Source organism: Acomys minous (assembly GCF_964271855.1).
Source record: "Acomys minous genome assembly, chromosome: 17".
Taxonomy (NCBI): Eukaryota; Metazoa; Chordata; class Mammalia; order Rodentia; family Muridae; genus Acomys; species Acomys minous.
The window spans coordinates 8,724,352-8,746,515 of record NC_140500.1 but is presented as its reverse complement, the minus strand read 5'-3'; the positions used below and the strand labels follow the sequence as shown (position 1 = coordinate 8,746,515).

General features: G+C 42.0%; 1 long non-coding RNA gene across 3 annotated transcripts; it reads right to left on the bottom strand.

The window, feature by feature from the left end:
• Positions 1 to 4,296: 4,296 nt before the first annotated feature.
• Positions 4,297 to 21,711, bottom strand: LOC311588544. 3 transcript variants are annotated; one of them, XR_014776246.1, is made up of 4 exons: positions 19,301 to 21,711; positions 16,241 to 16,278; positions 15,081 to 15,174; positions 4,297 to 5,137 (listed from the first exon to the last, which is right to left on the bottom strand). It is a non-coding gene; the product is annotated as an uncharacterized lncRNA (long non-coding RNA). The 3 variants fall into 3 exon arrangements; XR_014776248.1 differs by lacking the exon at positions 4,297 to 5,137 and having other exon boundaries at positions 14,474 to 15,174; positions 19,301 to 19,408; positions 20,625 to 21,711; XR_014776247.1 differs by lacking the exon at positions 4,297 to 5,137 and having other exon boundaries at positions 14,474 to 15,174.
• Between the last annotated feature and the right edge of the window lie 453 nt (positions 21,712 to 22,164).

The window sequence follows — 22,164 nt, the reverse complement described above, 5'->3', positions numbered from 1 at the left end:
TAGAGGAGCTAAGGCTGGGAAGAACTGGGCATGCGTGGCAACGTGGCAACACATCCCGTTCCCTCTGCACTGTATTCAGACTGACATTAATCTCTGTAATATGGAATTCCCACACCCTGTTATTTGTTTGGTATAAGTCCTTATGCTCAGTAAAGACAAACTGTAAAGCCATTGCTGCTTTCCTCACAGAGCCCCGAGACACGGAAACCTTACAGGTATCCTTAACGCTAGAAATCTGAGCCTCGCAGTCAGCAGAGCATCACTGAGGTCTAGACTTTAAGAACAGCACCAGGTACAGTAGATCCTGATGTGTGGTCCTGCAGCCATCAGAAGGAAGGCGCTGCATATCTGTTAGAAAAGCAGATAGAAATACACTCTCACAGAATGTGATCCATGAACAGTGAGCTCACAAACACCTATCCAACCAATGCCTCTTGTCCATGCTCACAGCCTCACATAGTAATTTATAGAAGACTTTTCCCCTTGAGCTCATCTCTAAAATAAGATATGATAAAGCTTGCCACTGATCTGTAAACGTTTAAAAGAAAAGCTAGGGTGCAGTGAGACGGTTCACCAGTGCCTCCAAGCTTGATGATGTGAATTCAATACCCAGGGTGTAAGGTAAGAACTGATCCCTGGGAGTTGCCCCCTGACAGCCACATGCACATGTCCAAATATCTAAACACACATGTACATACACACGCACCCACAAACAAATATATAAACATACGAATATACATATATTTGTTATATACAGTAATTACATAATATAATCTATATTTAATAATATATTAAATAAAAATATATAATATACTAAAATTAAATGGGATGATAATGGGTGCTTGATGACCCTGAAATTGAAAATGAAAGCAAGATGGCTATTAATAAATAAGACTTTAGAGGGTACCATTTATCTGAGTTTGATTATAACACAGACAAAATAATCTTGTCAGTCACCCAGAGTTTATGAATGTCAGAGAGGCTAAATTATATTCTCTAAACAATTAAGAGGCTAGAAAATGCCAAATTTGTTCATTTACTCTGTTGTAATTTAGGATTATTTGTCATAAGTCTCTCTCTCTCTCTCTCTCTCTCTCTCTCTCTCTCTCTCTCTCTCTCGTGTAGATCATACTATGATCTTTATTTTTTATTTTTTTGGTGTTCTTGAGACAAGGTCTTGTGTATCCCAGACTGACCTCAAACTCCTTATGAAGATGAGAATTGATCTCGAACTCTGCCCCAACTTGCTAAATTCTGTCATCAAAGACAATGTACTGTTATCCCTCACTATGATCTCTGGTCTTAATTTACAAACTTAACTATTCATCTTCTGACTTCACATGCAACGCAGGAAGTGATAACTTCTCTTTTTCAAAATATTGAATCTTGTTATGAACTCCACAGGGTGAAATGAGGTCACCTGAGCCAGTTAGTAAGCCAGAGAAATGGAATATACTGTTCAAGTTAAGGTCAGTCTGCTGACTGTGGGCTGAAAGGAATGATTAAATATTCTTCAAGTGAAATTTCCCATGTTATTAAAAAGTAAAAAAGATGGGAGGACAATCCTACCATATGATAAGAAACAACAGACGAAAATAAGCTCCCCAGGGTGGTCAGCATAGTCTTTTAAGCAAGTTAAAAAGTAAATGTGAGTTATCAGCTTAGGGCTGTCTCTTTTCTTAATTTCCTTCTCATATTTTGAACTTGGGAGATATGAGTGATTAACACTCAGCCACCTGGATGTCGTGTAAGTAAAGCTGCTGCAAGACACCAGTGGGCATCACAAGTAAGCACATGTGAATGGGGCTTTGAGGTCCTCTTTCTTCTGACAGCCACTGGGATGACCACACCAAGCAGGTACAGTAGATCCCAATGTGTGGTCCTGCAGCCATCAGAAGGAAGGAGCTGCATATCTGTTAGGCAAAGAAATGTCCAGGCCAACCTTTGACCTCGAGAGTCAAAACTCAGAGGCTGAGGACCAGCTACATTTCCCAGTTGATTCTGAAAGGAAAAAGAGTTTGGAAATCACTGGTCTTTGGGACAGTCCCAATTCTAGACTTCAAGCCTAGGTGGTAGCCTTGTTCTTGTTCCTTCTCTTCCCCACCTACGCTTCCCCTCCCTTCCCTTCTCTTCTTCTCTGCTCTGCCCCCTCTCCACTTTCCCCCTACCTTCCCACCTTTTTATTTCTCCTCCTCTCTGTTTCTTTTAGTTTTGAGACAAGGTCTCTGGTAGCCCAGAGTGACCTCGAGCTCTCTATGCACCTAAAGGTGATGCTGAACTCTTGACCCTCCCATCTTTAACTCTATAGGTATAGGATTTCAGACATGTGCCACCATTCCTGGTTTGATATAGTGCCTGTGGATTCAACTCATGGTCTTCCCATATGCGAGGTTCTCGTAGGCACTCCAGTCTTAATGGCCCTGTTTCTAAGTGGCTAAAGGCACATCAGCATCTTGTCACTTTATCTGACAGCTTCTGTGATGGTTCCTAAGCTCCCTGGGAGACAAGTTCTACTGCAGACCCATTAATCTGAGACTTCAGCTGCATCTCGGACATGGACTAGTATGAGAAATATCTATATATCCCTGGATATTTGCTCTAAAAATATCTTCTAACTCCTTAGTGTATGTCACTTGGACCAGTACTATGTGATTTTTAAATAAAAAAAAATTCTCATCTTATTTTAAGGCTATCTTCTGCCAAAAATATTTATGGCTTTTCCAGTTTTTCCAGGATAAAGAAAGCTTTGGGGGTTTGGTTCATAGCAAGCCAGCACGTGGAGGTCAAGAAGGCTGTGGAAAAATCTGCACCATGCCTGTTTCCCAGACCAAATTCAGACCTCCAGATCAAGTGGAAGAAGGAAATGAACATTCAGGTGAGGGGATTGTTCATTTCTTTTAAAATATTCTAAAGGTCTCTCATAAGAAACCTTGCTTTTCCATCACATAAGTAGATTATCTGAGGCTTAGGGGGGGTGTAGAGGTGGGTACTGCTTTATTTCCAGTCCATTTGAAAACCCTCAGATCTCTTCAGGATGCTACCTGGTTGGCAATCTTCAGCTGTTTAATGCAGTAGAGATACATACTGAATCTATTAAATTGTCATTGTTATTTTGATGTATATAGGAACACTGTGTGGCCGTTCTAGTCGGCTTCTAACCAAATTGTTCCTTTTGTTCCTTTTACATTTAAAGAACGACATAACAACATATTTTTTGATGAGCTTTATTTATTCTTTTAAGATTTATTTTGTTGTTATGTGCATCAGTGTTCTGACTGCAGCTAGGTATCATGTGCATGAAGCTCCCATGGAGGTCAGAAGTGAGCACTGAATCCTCTGGAACCGGAGTTATAGGTGCTCGTGAGCTGCCATGTGGGTGCTAGGAATGGAACCCAGGTCCTCTACAAGAGCAGCAAGTGCTCTTATCTGCTATCTCTCTGGCCCTGAGTTTTACTCCCTTTTATTTGAAGTGATAACAGTTTATAACAGTAATTATATATATGCCTGAGATTTTTTTGCTGAATTTATTATAATATTTTACACAGTGTCTTCCTTTAGGAAAAAAAAAAACAAATCTAACTTGGGACATCACATAAGACATGGAAATGTATTGATTATTATCATATTTATAATTTCATTTTCTGGGATCTACCTGTCTGAGATTATGGAAGGATAGGCTGTTCTAATAAAATAATATAATTAATAATGTGTTTTTCAGGGTGGAGGAAATGGCTCAGGGTGAAGCACCTGCTTTGCAAATGTAAGAACCGAAGTTCTGAATCCACCCAAGTGGGCTAATATAGTGGTAAGGCTTATCTGCAACTCCAGGCTCTTGTGGCAAGAAAAGATAGCCTGACACCTACATTAGTGATGACACCATGCTTTAGACAAGGTAGAAGGTAAGTACAGACACTCAAGGTTATCCCCTGACATCCACATGCATGTTGTGACATGGTGTATGCACATATACACACACTAATAAAAACATCATTAGAGACCCCATCTTCAATGGCATCTCTTTCTGTTTCCCTCAGCTGTACGTTGCATGGGCGTCTCTGGACAGTTTACGTCTCCATGTGAACCACTTCTCTAGTGTCCATCACATTTCCTTGGCAGTGTTACGATAGGATGAGATGGCATTTCTTACTGGATTAAACATGACAGAGTCCTCTTTACCCACCTCCTACTCTCCTGTGTCCCTCACCATTTGTTCTGTCCTCCCTCAATAGTCCCCTTTTTGTTTTAGTGTCATATATAAAATTATATACAACACATACACACAGAGGCTACACAGACACACACACACACACACACACAGAGAGAGAGAGAGAGAGAGAGAGAGAGAGAGAGAGAGAGAGAGAGAGAGAGATCAATAGACTCTTCCTATGATAGAAAGGGTATTATATGGTTTTTAAGGTTTTGTTTCTTTCCTCTCTTTCTTTTGCATGACAAGGGTATGGCAGTCAAAGGATCATTTTTTGGAATTGTATTTTTCTCCTCCTACCATTCTATAAGTTTGGGGATCAAGCACCTTAACTTATTGAGCCATCCAGCCTATTAGTACAAGCAAACTCTTCAAGTATCAACCCCTTTTCTGCTTTATATTGGGTTACCATATTTTACTTTTTAAAAGTGCTATGGTGGTCAACATTCCATTACTATAACAAAATGCCTGAGTTATCCAACTAAATGATAGAGTAGGTTTACTTTGGTCAGAAGTTTGAAGGTTTCAGCTAATGATGATTTAGCTCTAATTTAGGTCTAGCGTCACATGGCGGGCATGCTTGACAAGGGCATCCAAACTCCTTGGCTCATGACTGGCAAAGCAAAGAGGAAGACATTGGGGTTCTGCTGCATTCCCTAAGATCAAAGCCCAGTGATATAAGGTCATCCTGTGAGGCCCCACCTCTTAAAGACACCGTGACATCTAAATAGTACCAAGATAGATACCAAACCCTTAACATATTTGGCCTTTGGGGACATTCCAGATGAAACCACAGCAGACAGATCCCCAGAGTATCCTGACGGCTGCTTGGTGAGGATGATCATGGCTTTAAAGTGTGCCCTGAGCCAGCTGTCCGGACTGTGGTGAGAGTGGCCAGGTTTGTACCAATGGAGGACTTTTTCCACTTGGATTCTGAGAACATAGAAATAAAACGGTTTACTTTGTTTACTTGCTAGATATTATTGAGGCCAGCTCTTCTGGGGCTCAGAGAAGGGAATTTAGTTTGGGAGTGAAGGAGTCCTCAAGCGATGCCACTCACTGATACACAATGAATGCTGCACAAGAGAGGAGCCGGAGTTCTAAAACTGCAGAACCTAAATAAGAAGATCACAACCTAAGACAGACATTGGGGTTATGGCTCAGTTGGGAGAGTAATGCCTTTTTTCTTTTATTATTTATTAATTCATTCATATTACATTTCAGTTGTTATTCCATCCCTTGTATCCTCCCATTCCTCCCTCCCTCTCACTTTCACCCTATTCCCCTCCCCTATGACTGTGACTGAGGGGGACCTCCTCCCCCTGTATATGCTCATAGGGTATCAAGTCTCTTCTTGGTAGCCTGCTGTCTTTCCTCTGAGTGCCACTGAGCCTCCCCACCAAGGGACGTGGTCAAATATGGGACACCAGAGTTCATGTGAAAGTCAGTCCCCACTCTTCACTCAACTGTGGAGAGTGTCCTGCCCATTGGCTAGATTTGAGTAGAGGTTCGATGTTTACTGCACGTATTGTCCTTGGTTGGTGCAATAGTTTGAGCAGAACACCTGGGCCTAGACCTGCCCATCATAATGTTCTTCTTGTAGGTTTCTAGGACCCTCTGGATCCTTCTATTTCCCTATGGGAGAGTAATGTCCTAACATGCCACATGGCCCTCAGCTGGATCCCCAGCACAGCAAAACCCAGATGTAATAATATATACTTCTATTCCTAGTACTGGGGAGGTGGAGGCAGAAGGCCCAGAAATTCGATGTTATCCTGGGTTACATAGTAAATTCAAAGCCCACCTGATATATAAGACCTTGTCTTTAAAAATCAAAAGAGCACTCAAGTCCATTGTAAAATGCTTTGTTGGGCCGAATGCTATGCTACAGAAGGAGCCAGGAGCTGCTGGCTACAGAACGGGATCCAGAGACATTGAAGAACAGATCGGGAGCTCCCGAGGGTCACAGGATTACCATCTGTCTGTCACGGTGATCTGTTCTTGCTCAAGCAAAAAGAACACATGAGGAAAGCATTTTGTTTCTATATCTGGCACCTAGGAATTCCTTAGATTCAACTTCAGGCAACACTGTTCCTTCCCATTGGATGCAACTTTGGCCAATGCCAAGTCAGTCTTGTGTCTGTTTAGTTCAACCCTTTTTCTTTCTTCCAGCGGATGCTTCTCTGTTTGTGTTGCATGCTTGTCTCTCTAGAAAAGCTTTCTAGATGACTGTCTGTCTTCTCTTAAAGCAACATTAGTAAAGGGCTGTCCCGCACTCCTGGGATTTCATATTGCTAGGGATTTCTCTATTTTGCAGCCAGGTCTAGAAGAGTTTGACTTACATTTGGAGCTCACCATGTGTGGATGAAGAAAGACTGCAGGCAAAGACCTTGTCAGTATTTGCAGATTGGAACTAGAGCATTCCTAGCAAAGCTGAGATCTGAGGGGAGGGCTACTCGTGCCTCCGATATAGGATGTCCCTGAGACCATCTGCCCAGCTTCGTTCACCCCGGGATTATTCTACAAAGGAGTAGCCAAGCCAGTGCTATTTCTACACACACGTGCACACATGCTTATACTTGCACACATGCACATACACACTCGTACACAGCAAAGACAAAAGACGGATTAGTGAGCTAAGCCATTATACACATCTAGATAGCATGTGTGACGTTGGGTCTTAACCGATGCTCACTGATCTTTCTTCTGCAAGCCATTTTGTGGTTTTCTTCTAGTCAGCACTTTTGCTGGTCAGTCTGTGGCTTGGTTTGGGTAGCACATACCTAGATGGATGAGGGGGAATCTAATCCCTAACTTTTTCTGATTTTTATCAGGCCACCTCATGGGACGTAAACACCAAAAAGTACCTTAATGAATTCTTAGTTCAGTCATATTCCTTCCTGCTTGTCCTGCACAGTGGCAACCCTAACTCTTCTGTATTATAATCAACGCAGTGGTTTTGGTTTTTTGCCTCCTTCTTCCAACCTGATGTGCGCAATATGACTTGGCAGCTGTCAGACTTAGGTGTAGCTATATCCTGACAGGGTCCTAGGATGGGGGATTTGCTTCACCCACTATCTTTTTCCCAGTTGTCCAACATCCTGTCAAGCCAGCACCTTTTGTCCGTCCATGGGATGCTTGAGCCTCTCTTGATCCAGCATTAAGCCCTGGCATTAAATAAAAGCCACTGGTAATTATAGCCTCCAGGGATGTAAGAGGAGACCCACAATGCACGTTATAGATTCAAGAAAAAAAAAACAGTTGTAAAAGGAGATGTAAATCCAGGACCAAGTGCCCCCAAGCTATGCTGGTAACTTCAAATTCATATTGTGTCATCTGTTTTGATATCTGGACCATTACCATGTCTTCAAGAATATTATCTTTCCCACATGGGACATTTTATTTTGTCAACCAAGTTTTTGCATAAGAGAGAACCCAGGCCAGAGAAGAGGAAACAAGGCAAAAGACAGGTGACAAGTGACCATCAGGATCTCTTAGCTGAGGAAAGAGAAAGGTGGCAAGGAATGTGCCTGGGTTTGAAATACTCAAGGATGGGGAAGAACTTGTGCTAACAGAGAGCTGTCTATCCGGACTGCTCAGTGCTACTGCTTGGGAGCTAGAGAGACCTTATTTTAGCCATCAGCTCAAATAGATTGGTTGAATTATGGCCATTTTCACTTGAAGGCTGCTTAGAAAATACATGCCAATTACTTCCAGTGGCCACTGGACTCAAACTGTATTTTCATTCATTAATGATTAGGGATCAGACTTTTGAGAAAAGGGGATGCTGAGGCCTCTCTCTTTTCTCTCAGTTAACACCTCCATCATAGGGGTGTTGTGAGGATTTCTGCCTGTGTGGTAATGGCATTCAGTAGGCTTTTTGGAATTTCCCAGTAAGAAAAAAAAAAGGTGTTATAAAAATTCAAAATAAAAAAAATATGCTACCAATAATAAAGATGTTGATTTTGAAATGTTATATGAAAACCAGAGACTGGAAATTTAAATTTTGTAATGGAATACATTAATGCTGGGATCTCTCAGACTCTGGGACTTCATCAGGGGTGGGCCAAGGAAGACTTGGATGGGAGATGCCTCAGGATGTGGTGGTGGTGAGTCAGTAGGTGGCCCTCTTCCATCCCAAGGTGGTCCTGGGCCAATTCCCAACCTGGAGCTACAGAGTACACTTCTGCAAGAGAACCATCTGCTGGGTGAGATACAGGACTCAGGTTCTGACCACTTGTGCTCTTTAAAAATTCCAGGGCACTTTTATAAGGTTAGGGGCCTATCCCTGTGTTCTACAATCTGGTTCTAGCTGGGTGGCAATATTAACCCAGTGCCGAGAGCCAGAAAAGGAATATATATGGATGGTGTAAGAAGATGGCTTACAATTCCACGGAGGAATTTCAGACATATGGAGTTTTGATCAAAATTTATGAACTAGAGAAATAAGACACCTGTTTGAGTGACTTTAAAAAAAAAACTAGGGTGTGAGTATATTTGAAATTTAAAAATCCCCTCTCATAAAAATCACTATAGAGTAAGGATAAACTGAAGGACCCTCTAGTGCTAATATATGAGAGTAAAATAAATTGCTCTTTACAAGTCTGTTCTGGGCTTTCATTCAGTTCTTTAAACAACTGATATTTGAGATGAGACATGGATAGGAGATGTGGTGACTGACGAAAATAATTTCAGTTTAGACTAACCAGCAGCATTCTTTACCCTTCCTAGATTCTCAGTTAGATGAACCTGTGAGTTTGCCTGCAATAATAATAACATAGCAATAACCAAAATAGTACTTTCATATTAACTCTTTATAGTAAAAGGACAAAAATTCCTCAATGATGGATCCTTAGAAAAGCAGAAAGAAAGGCATACACACACAGAGAGACAGATGCAAAGAGAGAGAGAGAGAGAGAGAGAGAGAGAGAGAGAGAGAGAGAGAGAGAGAGAGAGAGATAGAGATAGAGAGAGAGAGAGAGAGAGAGAGAGAGAGAGAGAGAGACAGAGAGAGAGAGAGAGAGGTGTTCCACATTCTTTATTCTTAGATCCATCTGTGAGACACCTGTTTTTCTTTCTTCCATGCCTCACCTGCTCTTCTTACTAAACTTCACACATCCCATTTCTATATTTGGGACTAAAAAAAAAACTCTTGCACGTAAGCTTTATATGTAATTTGCCATCTCTATGGAAAGTTACCATGGTTTTGTGGTTTGGGAAGAGTGAACGGTATGCCTCATAGTTTCAGGCAAGAAGACTCTGGATGAGCAAGCAGAAGCTCTGATGAGCTAAGGGGTGCTCTCCCCTACCATCTAGAGCGAATGAGGGTCAGGTCCAGGACCCTAGATAATGCTGTCTTGTGTGAACTCCATGTGACGGAAATAAACAATGAGTTTAATCACTTTATTCTCCCTCTCTCTCTCCCTCCCTTCCTCCTCCTCCTCCTCCTCCTTCTTCTTCTCTCTCTCTCTCTCTCTCTGTCTGTCTTTCTCTCTCTGTCTCTGTCTCTGTCTCCCTCTCTCTTTCTGTTTCCCTCTTTCTTCCCTCCCTCCCTGCCCCTGCCGTGTGTGTGTGTGTGTGTGTGTGTGTGTGTGTGTGTGTGTGTGTGTGTGTGTGTGCATGTTAAATGTTCAAGGATAAATACCAGGTCATTTATAAGCTTGGGTTTTCCTATAGTTTGTGGAGTTGATTCTTTTCAAAATGTGGTATTTTAACAATTTTACTCTACTCTTACGGCTGCTAGTTTGTATCATGTTAAAGTTAATCAGACATAGTCACAGCTAAGATGGCCTTTTGAAGCTGATGTTTAGACACAGGCAAGAATTTGGGAGACACTACAACAAACAGCCCTACGTTGGATGAGATCAGTTGCACCTATAAACACAATTAATCATAAAAGTATGAGATGTAGGATGCTCAGCAAGTGACAGCCTCTTTATATTTGTTTAAAGATGCAATGTGTATGCGACATGGAGTCAAGGATCCTGGTGTTGGACTTGAGTCAGGCTTGCCTTACATGAAGCACTTAAAAAGAGGTGTCTATTTCTGTTTGATTACCTGACCAGGACTCTTTTGTCTGTGTTCCCAAGCTCTAGTGTTTCACCATGAACTGTGTTAATACATCATATTTGGAGCAAAGAATGAAAGCATGTTTACATACTTGCAAGCATTGCTTTGAAAGAAAAACTTCTGTACAATACGCAATATATTTAAGTATGCATTTAAATATCTAAGACAGCAGGAATGCTGCTTCATAGATGGGGCTCTTGTTGTTTTTTTGTGTGTTTTTTCTTTTTTGTTTCATAAAATAAAATGAGAAAGCTAGCTTTTCCTGAGATCTGGTTGTTGTTTTTTTTTTTAAAAAAAGGTTTTAGGTAGTCATAATGAACTATACAATTGATAACAGCTTGGATACTGTTGGAGAGTACTGAAAATGTAGTTCTCAGTTCTTTTAGTGTAAGGGTAAACATGTGAAATGAAAAGAAAAGATACACATTTATTATGTCTTTTCTCTCTTGCTTACCCTATAGGTCCTTTGGGTATATACCCTGGCTTTCAGTTTAGCATTCTGTGGGGTTTTGAGTGTGCACATGAATGAGTCTCTGTCTCTATCTGCTGCCTATGCTTGTCTTGGGCTCCTTTCCTTCTGCTTGTTTGCTTTGTTCTATTCTGATGTAGTTTTTGTTTTACCTTATTTCATTCATATTATATTATATTATTATCCCTTATAAACTTACTTTTTGTTTGTTTTTCTGAGATAGGGTTTTCCTGTGCAATAGCCCTGGCTGTCCTGGACTTGATTTGTAGACCAGGCTGGCCTCAGGCTCACAGAGATCCATTTATTTTTAATAAAAGGGAAACCAAAAAAGAAACACACAGTGAAAAGGAAAAAGAAAAAAGAAAAAGGAAAATAGTAGGTGTTTTGTCTGTTTGTTTCGCATTAGCAAAGTTGGATTGGAGCTGCCAGAGTCAAGCTGACTGACAATCAGACACGGCATTGCATGGGAAAGAAACAATAATCATATCGTCCAGAAAATCAATAAGGTTTCATAAGGATTGCACTGGTCATGCTGTTGGGTGGAGAAGCACATTTCAGGCAAGGTATATTCACTTCAGTGAAAGGAAGACTCCTTAATGTCAATGCTCCTTAAAATTTAACAACTCCTCAGTTCCTGTGAGCCTTTTAGGTGGATGGACTGTATGGCAGTACACTGAGGAAAAACAGTCTTTCAACAAGCTGCATGTTGAGATGGCAAGATAGTCACACGCAGAGGGATGGGACTGGTCCCCATTCTCACCATCACACCTAGGGGGAGGGTCCAATACATAAAGGGCTCGGCCCACAAGCATAAGGACCTGGCTTAAGATACCAACACGCACATAAAGGTCGAATGTGAGGGCACATGTCTCTAACACCAGTGTGGCACACAGAGTAGGGAGTGGTGGATCCCGAGAGCATCCTGGCCACCCAGACTAGCTGAAAAGTGAACTGCAGATTCAATGAGAGACCTTGTCTTAAAACGTAGAATGGAGAAGGAACCGAAGAAGCTATCACGCTGTCAACCTCTTGCCTCCACATACTCCAACATGGGTGCGCACATGACACATCCACACACACACCTGAAATCTTAAATCTTAGAAATGTACTGAGGGAAAGAAGTCAGATAGGAATGGCCACATATTTATTATTTTATCACTCTAAAAGATTAATACGCTCGTAGTTAAATTCAATTAAATTTACAGAGCTGGAAATCCTATTGGCTGGATCTGGGCAAGTGTGAATTCTGGTCAGATCAGGCAGAAGTGTGAAGTAAGAAAGGTTTGCTAATAACCACAGTGTTTGTCTTGGCAGAGATGACGTGGAGTTACACAAGGACTGGGCTCATGACTTTGTGAATGTGCCATCAACATTGTAGTGTCTGCCTGACAGGGGTGAGCTTCATGATATATAACTTGTACTGTGTGTTTGTGTGTGTGTGTGTGTCTGTGTGTGTGTGTGTGTGTGTGTGTGTGCAAATCTTAAAAATAAAAGACAGAAAGCAAAAACAAAAGTAATGAGATCTCCCACCTTTGAAATTGTCAAGCAGTTAAGATTTTGGTTAGGTGAAAGACAGATGGCAATGCTTGGACTTTTAGATGCTGTTACAGATACTGGTGGGAGGCAGACAGTCTCCTTTGGATACTGAGGATCTACTATATGAGTTAATGGCCAGTTTGAGAAAAAGAATCAGGTTCTTGTGTATTTGCGGCCTTACCAGCTTAAGTGACTCTCAACTCCCCGCCCCCTGCCCTCAGCCCTGTATCTTGGTTTCCTTTTATAGGAAATCATGATGATAATAAAATTGTCACTGACATCACATCCTTTCTGAATTAGGACTAGAAATACAAAATGACTTTAAAGATGCGAAGTACAATATAGATGCTATACTGTGATGTTTCCAGAATTCTGACTTACGTTCTTTTTAAGAATAATTTTTGTATCTCCTCTGTAATTTCCTTCTAATTTAGGATATGCTTCCCCCTTAGAGTACCTTGAAGGAAGGAAGTGATCAGTGGAAGATGGACCGCTCAGAGCACATACTCAGTGTGTGAATTGTCGGTGTTCTTCCTCCTTCCCCTTCCCTCATTGCTTGATTACACTCCTTGGCCTGCCTATTAGAATCTCCTCCTAAGTGAGAAGTTAGTTCAAAGCATCCCATTAGCTTTTAGGAACATGGGTACATTTCAAATAGAATAGAGAATTACATTTGCAGACCAAAGATGTCCCTGTGCCCTCAATAGCATGTATTTTGGTATCCTATGGTTATGTGCATAAAAGTAACAGTGTGAATGCCATTAGAACCCTCAAAGATAAAGTAAATCCCACTTTAAATTTCAGTAATGTTGAAAGACAAAGGAAAGTAACTTTAACCCACACATTTATATAATAAATATGCTCTAGCTGAGAAAAGAAAAACTATTCTTAAATTTGAACATCCTATTATGGCATGGCATATCGAGTATAGGAGAAGAGATGTTCAAAATTAATAGCCGCAAAGAAGAAATTAAACACCACAAAAACAAATAGTCTAATTTAAAAATTGGATGCAGAGCTAAACAGATAATTCTCAAGAGAGGGACATCGAATGACTGAGAAGTGCCTAAAGAAATGCTCAATGTCCTTAGTTGTGAGGGAAATACAAATCAAAATGACTCTGAAATTCCATCTTACACCGACCAGAATGGCTAAGACCAAAAATTCAAGTGACTGCACATGCTGGCAAGGATGTGGAGAAAAATGAGGTTGTGCAAACTTGTATAAACCACTTTGGAAAGCAGTATGGGATTTTCACAGAAAACTGGGAAGCAGTGCTACCTCAAGACTCTGCTACGCCACTCCAGGGCATATATCTGAAAGATGCTCCACTGTACATGGACATTTGCTCAATTATAGTCATAGCAGCTTTATTCAAATAGCCAGAATCTGGAAACAAGCTAGATGTCCCTCAACCAAAGAATGGATAAAGAAATTGTGGTACATTTACACAATGGAATACTGCTCAGCTATTAAAAACAAGGAAATCTTGAAATGTGCAGGCAAATGGATGGAAATAGAAAACATTATCCTGAGTGAGGTAACCCAGACCCAGAAAGACATGCATAGTATATGCTCAACTTATTTCCTTCCTTCCTTCCTTCTTTTTTTCATTTTTACATATACATTTATATTATTACACATATATACAATAAACTACCTAAGCAAGAAGAACCACAAAATAAGCAGGAATCATATATATGTTACATTCATTGTGTTTTGGCTATTTCTATTTGGCAGCCTTGAGGAAAACATCTCTCCTATCTCGGCATGTCTAAAATTCTGAATGCAGATCCATATCTATCATATCTCGTCATTATCAACTTAAAACATCTATATAGACATAAAAACATCTTAACCCCCAAACAACTAAGCCTAATTGTAAAACTAAACTATCTGGTCTTCAACCTCATCAGAGAGTTAAGAAGGAAAAAAATTAATTACCTGAGTATACAGGGAGTGCAGGTTAGCAGTTTACAAAATGAGAAGATGACAGAGACAGTTTGCTGCTTGAAAAGTCACCCAAAACTCTCTAACACTGGAGCATCATCTTCAGCCTAGTTCCTGCCTCACAAATATATACTCACTTATAAGTGGATATTAGCCCAACATAGATGTCCTCTGAAAGACTCCACCCAGCAGGGGATCAGGACAGATGCTGGACTCCAGATGGAGCAATGAGAGTGGCATGGAAGAATTGGGGGGATAGAAGGACTCAGAGGGTTCAGGAGCCCTACAAGGAGATCATCAAGGCCTGAGGATCTGGACCCAGTGGGGGCCTGCATCAACTGTTGCACCCACTGAGGACAATGCATGCAGTAAACCTAGACCCTCTGTTCAATATGAGTGGATAGCTTATTCTCCATGGTTGTGGGGAGAGCAGGACACTGCCTTTGATGTGAACTCTAGTGCCCCAGTTTTATCACTTCCCCTTGGTGGGGAGGCCTGGGGGCACACAGAGGAAGGGGATGCAGGCTCTCTGGATGAAACCTGATAGGCTGTGGTCATATGGTGGGGGAGGAGGGCCCCTTCTGTCTAGGAGAGGGGAATAGGGCAGAAGAGGGAGGGTGAGTGTGAACTGGAAGATACAAGTGAGGGGATAACAATCGAGATGTATTCTCAATAAATTATAATAAACTAAAAATTTAAAAAAGAAGACAGAAGACCAAGTCCTCTGTAAATCAGGACTTTGCCCATATATTGCTTACATTTTGAAATTTGGACCATTTTAAGGTTAATTATCACAGGGCAGGAATCAGGTCAGTCAACCTGAAGTGCATCCAACTACCAGCATTTACTCACATTTATACTGAAAATGTCTATTCATGATGTGTCTGAGATGTGTCAACAGTCTCAATCCGCAGATGCAGATTTAGTTACATTTGCCCTGTGGTTGCTGTTAAGGCGGAGAAGAGGACAAGGAGAGATGAATATGACCATTTAGCCTAGCAATACAAACACGTTCAAAGCTCTTACTAATACTTACATACTCATGATATATTATCTTTTTTCCCTATATCCTTTTTTCCCCTATTAGTTAGGACAAGAGTAAGTAAAAATCAGACTGGTCACAAAGCCCGAGATTTTATCACTACTTTGGAGACCCCAATAGCATGCATACTATTGATATTATCACATGAGACTTCAGTGTTCTGAGAATTACAGTACTTGAAAACCCAGAGGTAAGAGGCACTGCAGCTATTGGCATGCAGGGACAGCACTGCATGGAAAACCAATGACATTTGTGAATCCCCGCATAATCTGTGCTTTCTTCCTGGCTGTATTTGAAAGTGTCAATAGAGCCCACCTTAACAAAACAGTTATGTTTGTTAAATTCAATTCCTACAACAGCAGAAAACAATGTGAAATATGAATCTTTGTCATTTATATCCAGACATCTAATTGAGAATTTACCAGCTTATTTGCTACCCAAAGGTATATGTTTAAATTTCACTCACCCGCCCCCATGACTATGATAAAATGACTCTGGACATTTCATGAAGTGCTCAATATATATGTTTTTAAAAACTTTAGTTAATGCTTATTTCACTAAGGGATGAGTAATACATATATTTAAAGCAGTTCTTTGTGAAGTGCTGCCTGTTTGCATGATTATATCAATAAGTATATTCATCAGAACAGAATTTTTCAAGGAAAAAGGTAGAGACATCTGTCCATACAAGCAATTATCTTACATATGTACATATATATGCAAACATAAATGGATGGTCTTTAATATCAAACTATCAAACTTTATAATGTTGTAAATTTAATTGTCTTTTTCTCTCATAATTCCACTGTGCTTTTATTCATCAAACATTTGTGTTGTGTTATTTTGTTGAGTATTTAGTGAGTTTTGGCCATGAGCCATGACTTGGTCTAGAATAACCTAGGAAGTAAACTCCCTGTGTCTGTGAGGATATTGCCAAGAGGTTTTCAGTGAGGAAGGGAAACCCACTCACCATGTGTGTGGTACCATCCCTTGGTCTGGCAGCCCAGCCTAAAATAAAAGAGAAAAGCCACTTGAGCATCCACACTCACCTTTAGCAGCTTCAAGACCATGGCCTCAAACATCACCAGCTGTCTTACACCCCTTTCACCACAGCCGCAGCCCTTCCTGCAGACATGCCTTCCCCATCAGGACAAACTCACCTCAACCTCCAAGTCAAAATAAACCCTGTAGAGGGATTTTAATTCAGAACATGGCTGCTCTGGAAAGAGATCACATCCGAAGACCTTCCAGGCCTCTGTGATCCAGTTGGAATATAGACAACACCTTTAATCCCAGGAGACAGAGGCAAGCAGATCTCAGAGTTCAAGGCCAGCCTGGTACAGAGCAAGTTTCAGGTAAGGAAATGATTAGGTCCAGGCATGGTGGCACTCAGGAGACAGAGGCATGCAGATCTCTGAGTTCTAGTCAGTTCTGTTCAGGCGGTTCAGTTGAGTCAGTGAGTTGAGAGGCAGTACAGGGGAGTTGAGTTCATGGCAGTTCAGTTCATGGAAGTCAGATACAGTTTTACCAGGAGAGTTTTACAGAGACAGGTTGAAGAGAGCTTCACACAGATGAAGACAGAACATGCCAGAAAATGAGGAGACAGAAGATTAGAACATATTGCCAAAGTTAGTATGAGGCCAAGTAGAACAATTCTGTCAGAAACTGAAAGAAGCTAACTTCAATCAGTCAGCTTGGAGAGGAGTTTTGGGCCAGACTGCTAAGTTGAACCAGCCAGCCAGAGTTCAGAAAGAACTAGAAAAAGTGATCTTATTCAGCAGTAAGTCTCTGAGGCTGAAAACATTCTGGGCCTTGATGAGATTGTACAGAGGCTAGATAGAAGCTTCCAGGACTAGGCCTAGGTTAGCAGAGGGAGGCAGTAAGCTTCTGAGATGACAAATCAGGCAAATAAAAGTTACTTTTACAAAACCCCTTCTCCCTTTAGTTGCTTTAGGCAGGTATATTATTGCCACAGCTGTTTGGAATCAACCTTTCTTAAAAAACAAAACAAACAAAAAACAACACTTGAAGCCAGAACTGATGCAGGACACAGCTTGGGAAGATCTGTGGCTACCAAGGCCCCTGTCACTTTGGTAGCTCTGAAAGACTACAAGCATGGCTGGAAATATGAAATATGCAGTCTTCATACCTGTATGTTGCAGGATGATCACACTGTGTAGAAAACCCCTTTTCTAGTTGTAGTGTGGCTCAGCCCTAGCATACCTCTAATCCAAGACAGGATTAAATGAAGTCAACCACAGGTCAAGAGATGGAGTAAGCAACCAGCTGACAGGGATTGAACAGAGAGGAAAACCATAGAGAGAAAGAGTAAATCAGGAAGATGGACAGAGAGTCACACAGGAAGTAGAAGGGAGGGACATTCAGTTTGAGGAGTCTTTTGTGGGGGCACATTGGCTGAGGGGGGAAGGTCAGGTGAGTGCTTTCTCTGCCTCTCTGATTTAATAGGCTTTCACCCCAGGCACCTGGCTCTGGAGTCTTTGTTTGGTAAAATCAAACAGTTGAGGTTTTGTTAAAAAGCAATACCTGGAGCCACAAGTCAACAAATCTATTATGTTTTAAATAGTTAACCTTTAACCTCTCTGCTCCTCTGTAGTTGCCCTTTGCAGTTACCATCTAGCATGGTGGACAGCACAGAGTCCTCTTGCGAAAGGAGAGCATTGCTATGGTTGGAGCAGTACTCGCAAAGTGGGACTATCAGAACAGCGAGAGCCCAGAGAGCAGCTGGAAAGGTCTTGGAGGACTCTGCAGCTTGTCCTGGGGCCCTTAGAGTCTGCAGTGCAATGTGGAACCTTGCATGGCTTTAAGCAGGGGACATGCACAATTTATATATTTGAGCTATCTAGAAAATGAACTATAAAACGGAAAGTAAGACCAGTTAGTTATTGCAATGTCTTAGCCAGAGATGATGATAAACTTTTGTTTGGTTACTGTAAATGGATTTGAAAAACTAAAGCGATTCATCTTTTAGGAATGGAAGTAAGTGCGTCTGTTAATAGACTGGAAGTGTAGTAAGGGAATCAGGCAAGAGTCAAGGGCAGTGTCTCCTTTGTGGGCTCAGCAGGTGAGTAGCTGGTATTCTTTCCAGGGAAGAGAGAAGATGGAGGAGAAAGTGAGTATTGTAGGTGGAAGAAAGGAGAGCTGGGGGCTGGACACTAAGGCACTGAATTTTAGGCATTTGGTGTTAACACATTATAAATACATGGAGGTCAGAGAGGTAGGAGAGAACAAACAAAGTGAAAACCTTTAAGGCCTTACAGGAGAATTCCCTTAAGCTTCATTATATTTGGCAATGTGTAAAGGATTTTCACAAAGTACTAATCAAACCATACTGGCTGGACCTGGCTGAGTGGAGGGCGTTCTGACATTGCCTCCTATTATCTATGTGTGGATAACTTTTTACTCTGTTTGTTGGTTGTGTGAATCAGGATTGGTCACTACCTATGTCAAAGGGCAGAGTTTATATATGGCTGCTTCAAATCTGTGTGATATACCAGGGCCTGTTTCATTGAATTTGTGTTTTGATAACTGCTCGCTGCCACTCGCTTCCTTTACTCCCGTCCATGCCTGCAGCTTTCCTCCTATCTCTAGCAAGAGCACCTGGATGGATTTTATCGCCTTCCTTAGGTTTCTCAATGGTAATAGGCAGAAAAATGGGCCTCCTTCCCTTTTGGTGGGACAGCTAACTTTCTGATTGTGATTTTTGTCTAAAAAAAAAAAAAAATAGGGGGAAAGCCAGGTGTTAGGATGTTGTTTCTTTTACACTATTGACCAGTTCCGAGATGCCATCAACACACAGACCCAGTCATGTTTTGCTGTCGATACACGATGTGTTACTACTATAACATCTTATTATTAGTAGTAATTATTGTTATTACTGTGTGTGAAAGAGACATGCCTGTATGACAATCAGAAACAACTTTGTAGACATGGGTCTTTTTTTTTTTTCTACTTAAGTGGATCCTGGGATTGAGCTCAAGTCATTGGGACTTTGCACAGCAAGTGTTTTTACCTGCTGAGATCTCACCAGTCCATCCAGTACAGCTTTCAAACAATGTCCACTGTCAATCTTGTAAGAACTCTGTGTTGGTGGTCATATGCCATTGCTTTTCCTGAAAAACTAAGATGGGTGTGGAGGTTGAAGATAGAGAAAATGAAATATTCTTTCATTCTCCACTCTCCCCCCCCACCTTAACAACATATACCCAGATTTCTGATAATGTGCTTTCCACATGTCAAGAGTCAGCAACTCACCCTTAATCCCAGCACCCAGGAGGCGGAGGCAGGTGGATCTCTGTGAGTTGGAGAGCAGTGTAGCCTGGTCTACAAAGAGAGCCAGGACTACAGAAGAAACCCTGTCTCAAAACAAAACAACAACAACAACAAAAGAGAAAGCAGGTTTTTCTCTTTTAAATGTCCCAGGTAGGCTCTGGCATATGAGACATGGGTGGCCTGGAAACTCCCAGAAGTGCTTGTGCATGCTCAGGGGCTCCTTTGTCTTCAGCAGAGGCATTGCTTCTTCATCATTAAACAGATGGTGCTGCTGCCTCTGACTAGCTGCCCAACACATGCTTCCGGGCAGTGGCGCAGTTCTGGACAAGTGACAGAGAAGAGCTGGCTGTCTAAGGCACACCCCCTCCTGTTCATTTATGCCTGATGCTTTGTGAGAGCCCAGCTGGGACTGCAGTAGGCTGGTTCCCATGAAAAGAAACCTATCACTCAGACTGCCTTTTCCCACTACCCTTCGATTCAATCCATCTCCTTTTGGCATATTTTATTGCTTTATCTCTACACAGCAAACACTGTAGCATTTTGAGCCAATTATCCAAGTACTCCAGGCTATGAACACACTTTAACCTGGAGCACCAAGATAATTGAGACAAAATCAGTTTATTATTATTTGTGAGAGTCAAATGACACGTAGATAGCTACCATTGAAGCTGAGCAAGGTTGACATTTTTTTTTTTTTTTACTCCAGGAACCCTGAAGCATCATTTGCATCTGCTGAACAGATTGAGAATTCTTTGGCATAAAGTGCCAATAAAGTTAATGTGGTATATGGTAATGTAGTCATTAATAATGGATGGGGTTTGTTTGTTGTGGGTGTGTTTCACTGGCTGCACTTTCTAGCTCTGCAATTTTCTTTTTTTCCTGTGTAGTCTTGCCTGTTGTCCTGGACTCACTTTGTAGATCAGGCTGGCCTTGAACTCACAGAGATCCACCTGCCTCTGCCTGCATGAGTGCTAGGATTGTTCTTACAGGAAGCTCAGCAAACAGTATAATTTACCACATACAATAAACAACTGCTGACTAACGATACTTATCTGTGCACTCACCCCCTCCTCCAGTATTCCACGTTTCCCAGGCTGGCTTCTAAGTCACAGCATGTTTCCTGTTTCAGCCTTCCGTATCCTGGAATTCCATGTGCCACCACTTCCAGAAAGATTTTTAAAATTGCCTTTTAAAGTTTTTCTTTAATTTTTATTTATTTATTTACATATTTAAGTTATGTGTGAGTGCAGGAGTCCAGAAGGGGGCATCCATCCCCTGAATCCTGCTGAGCTGGACCTAAACACAAATGGAGCTGAGGCACCAGATGGGGGTGCTGGGAACCCCTTGGTTCTCTGAAAGAGCAATAGGGGCTCTTAATTGCTGAGCTACCTTTCCATCCCTTAGTCATCTTTTCTTCTTCTTTTCTCTACACGTTTTCTGTCTGTAGATAACTCTGAGATTGCTGTTTGAGAAAAGCAAGACAGAACGCTCAGTGAGTAGCAGCAGGGAATGTTTGCCACCAAGCCCAAAGACCTTAGTTTGGGCTCTGGGAAGCGATGACTCCAGTGAGTTGTCCTGTGGTTACACACACACACACACACACACACACACACACACACACACACACACACACACACACACTGTAGCTTTAAAACATGGGTGTGGATTTTCTTTTGCAAACAGACCTTCTACCTGGGACAGTCAGAGTATGAAAGAGCCATTGAAATGGGTTTCCAGCTATCTGGAACATCCTCACCCCTAGGATCTTAGCCTGTTAAATCACTTAGAAGAAGCACCATTTTTCGATGACAGGAGCAAACAAGCTGGCTTTCACCCCTCAGAGCCAGCCGCGGACCCCAGCCCCAGAGTGGGGCTGTCACAATTACATCCACCCCAGCCCTTCCCTTTTCTTTTGCTGGGAGGGCCAGTGTCTAGAAAAGGAGTGGTCCAGCCCTGCTCAGCGCCTCCCCGAGCCTGAGCCAGCTCTCCCGGGGAGTTTCCTTAAAAGCAAGCAAGCGGAATTGTGGGCCACTGCAGAAGCCTCTTTCAGAGTTTTAAGCACTGGGCTCAACTAGTTTCTCCCCTACAAAAACAGCAGACACAGTGCACCAAAAAGAAAGAAAAATGATTTAAAAAGGGGGAGGGGAAGGGAGCCTCACTTTGCTCCTGTTCCCTACCCCCTTCCCTCATCAGCTCTCTGCTCTTTTCCCCCCCCTACTCCCCCCCTTTCTGCTACTTCAGGCCCTGTCTATCGGGTGAAACTTAGCAACTTCTAGAATAGGTCTCAACTTCCTTCTCTCTTTTATTTTTCCTCCCCCTACTCTTTCCTATGAACTGGACACAGAGAGTCTTGGAGGCTTTGCTTCCTACCTCTGCGAAAAACGAGGTCTGCGTCCAGGGACAGCACCAGGAAAGATCGGCCAAGGAGCGAGGAAAGGCGAGAGTGGTAGAGAGAGGGAGAGAGACAGGGAGAGATAAAGAGGGGGAGTGGGTGAGGGAGGGAAAGAAAGGGGAAGAGGGGGAGGAAAAGAGAAAGGGGAGAGGGAGGGGGAGGGAGGGAAAAGAGAGGAGGGAAGGGGGAGGGAGCGAGGGAGGGAGGAAGGG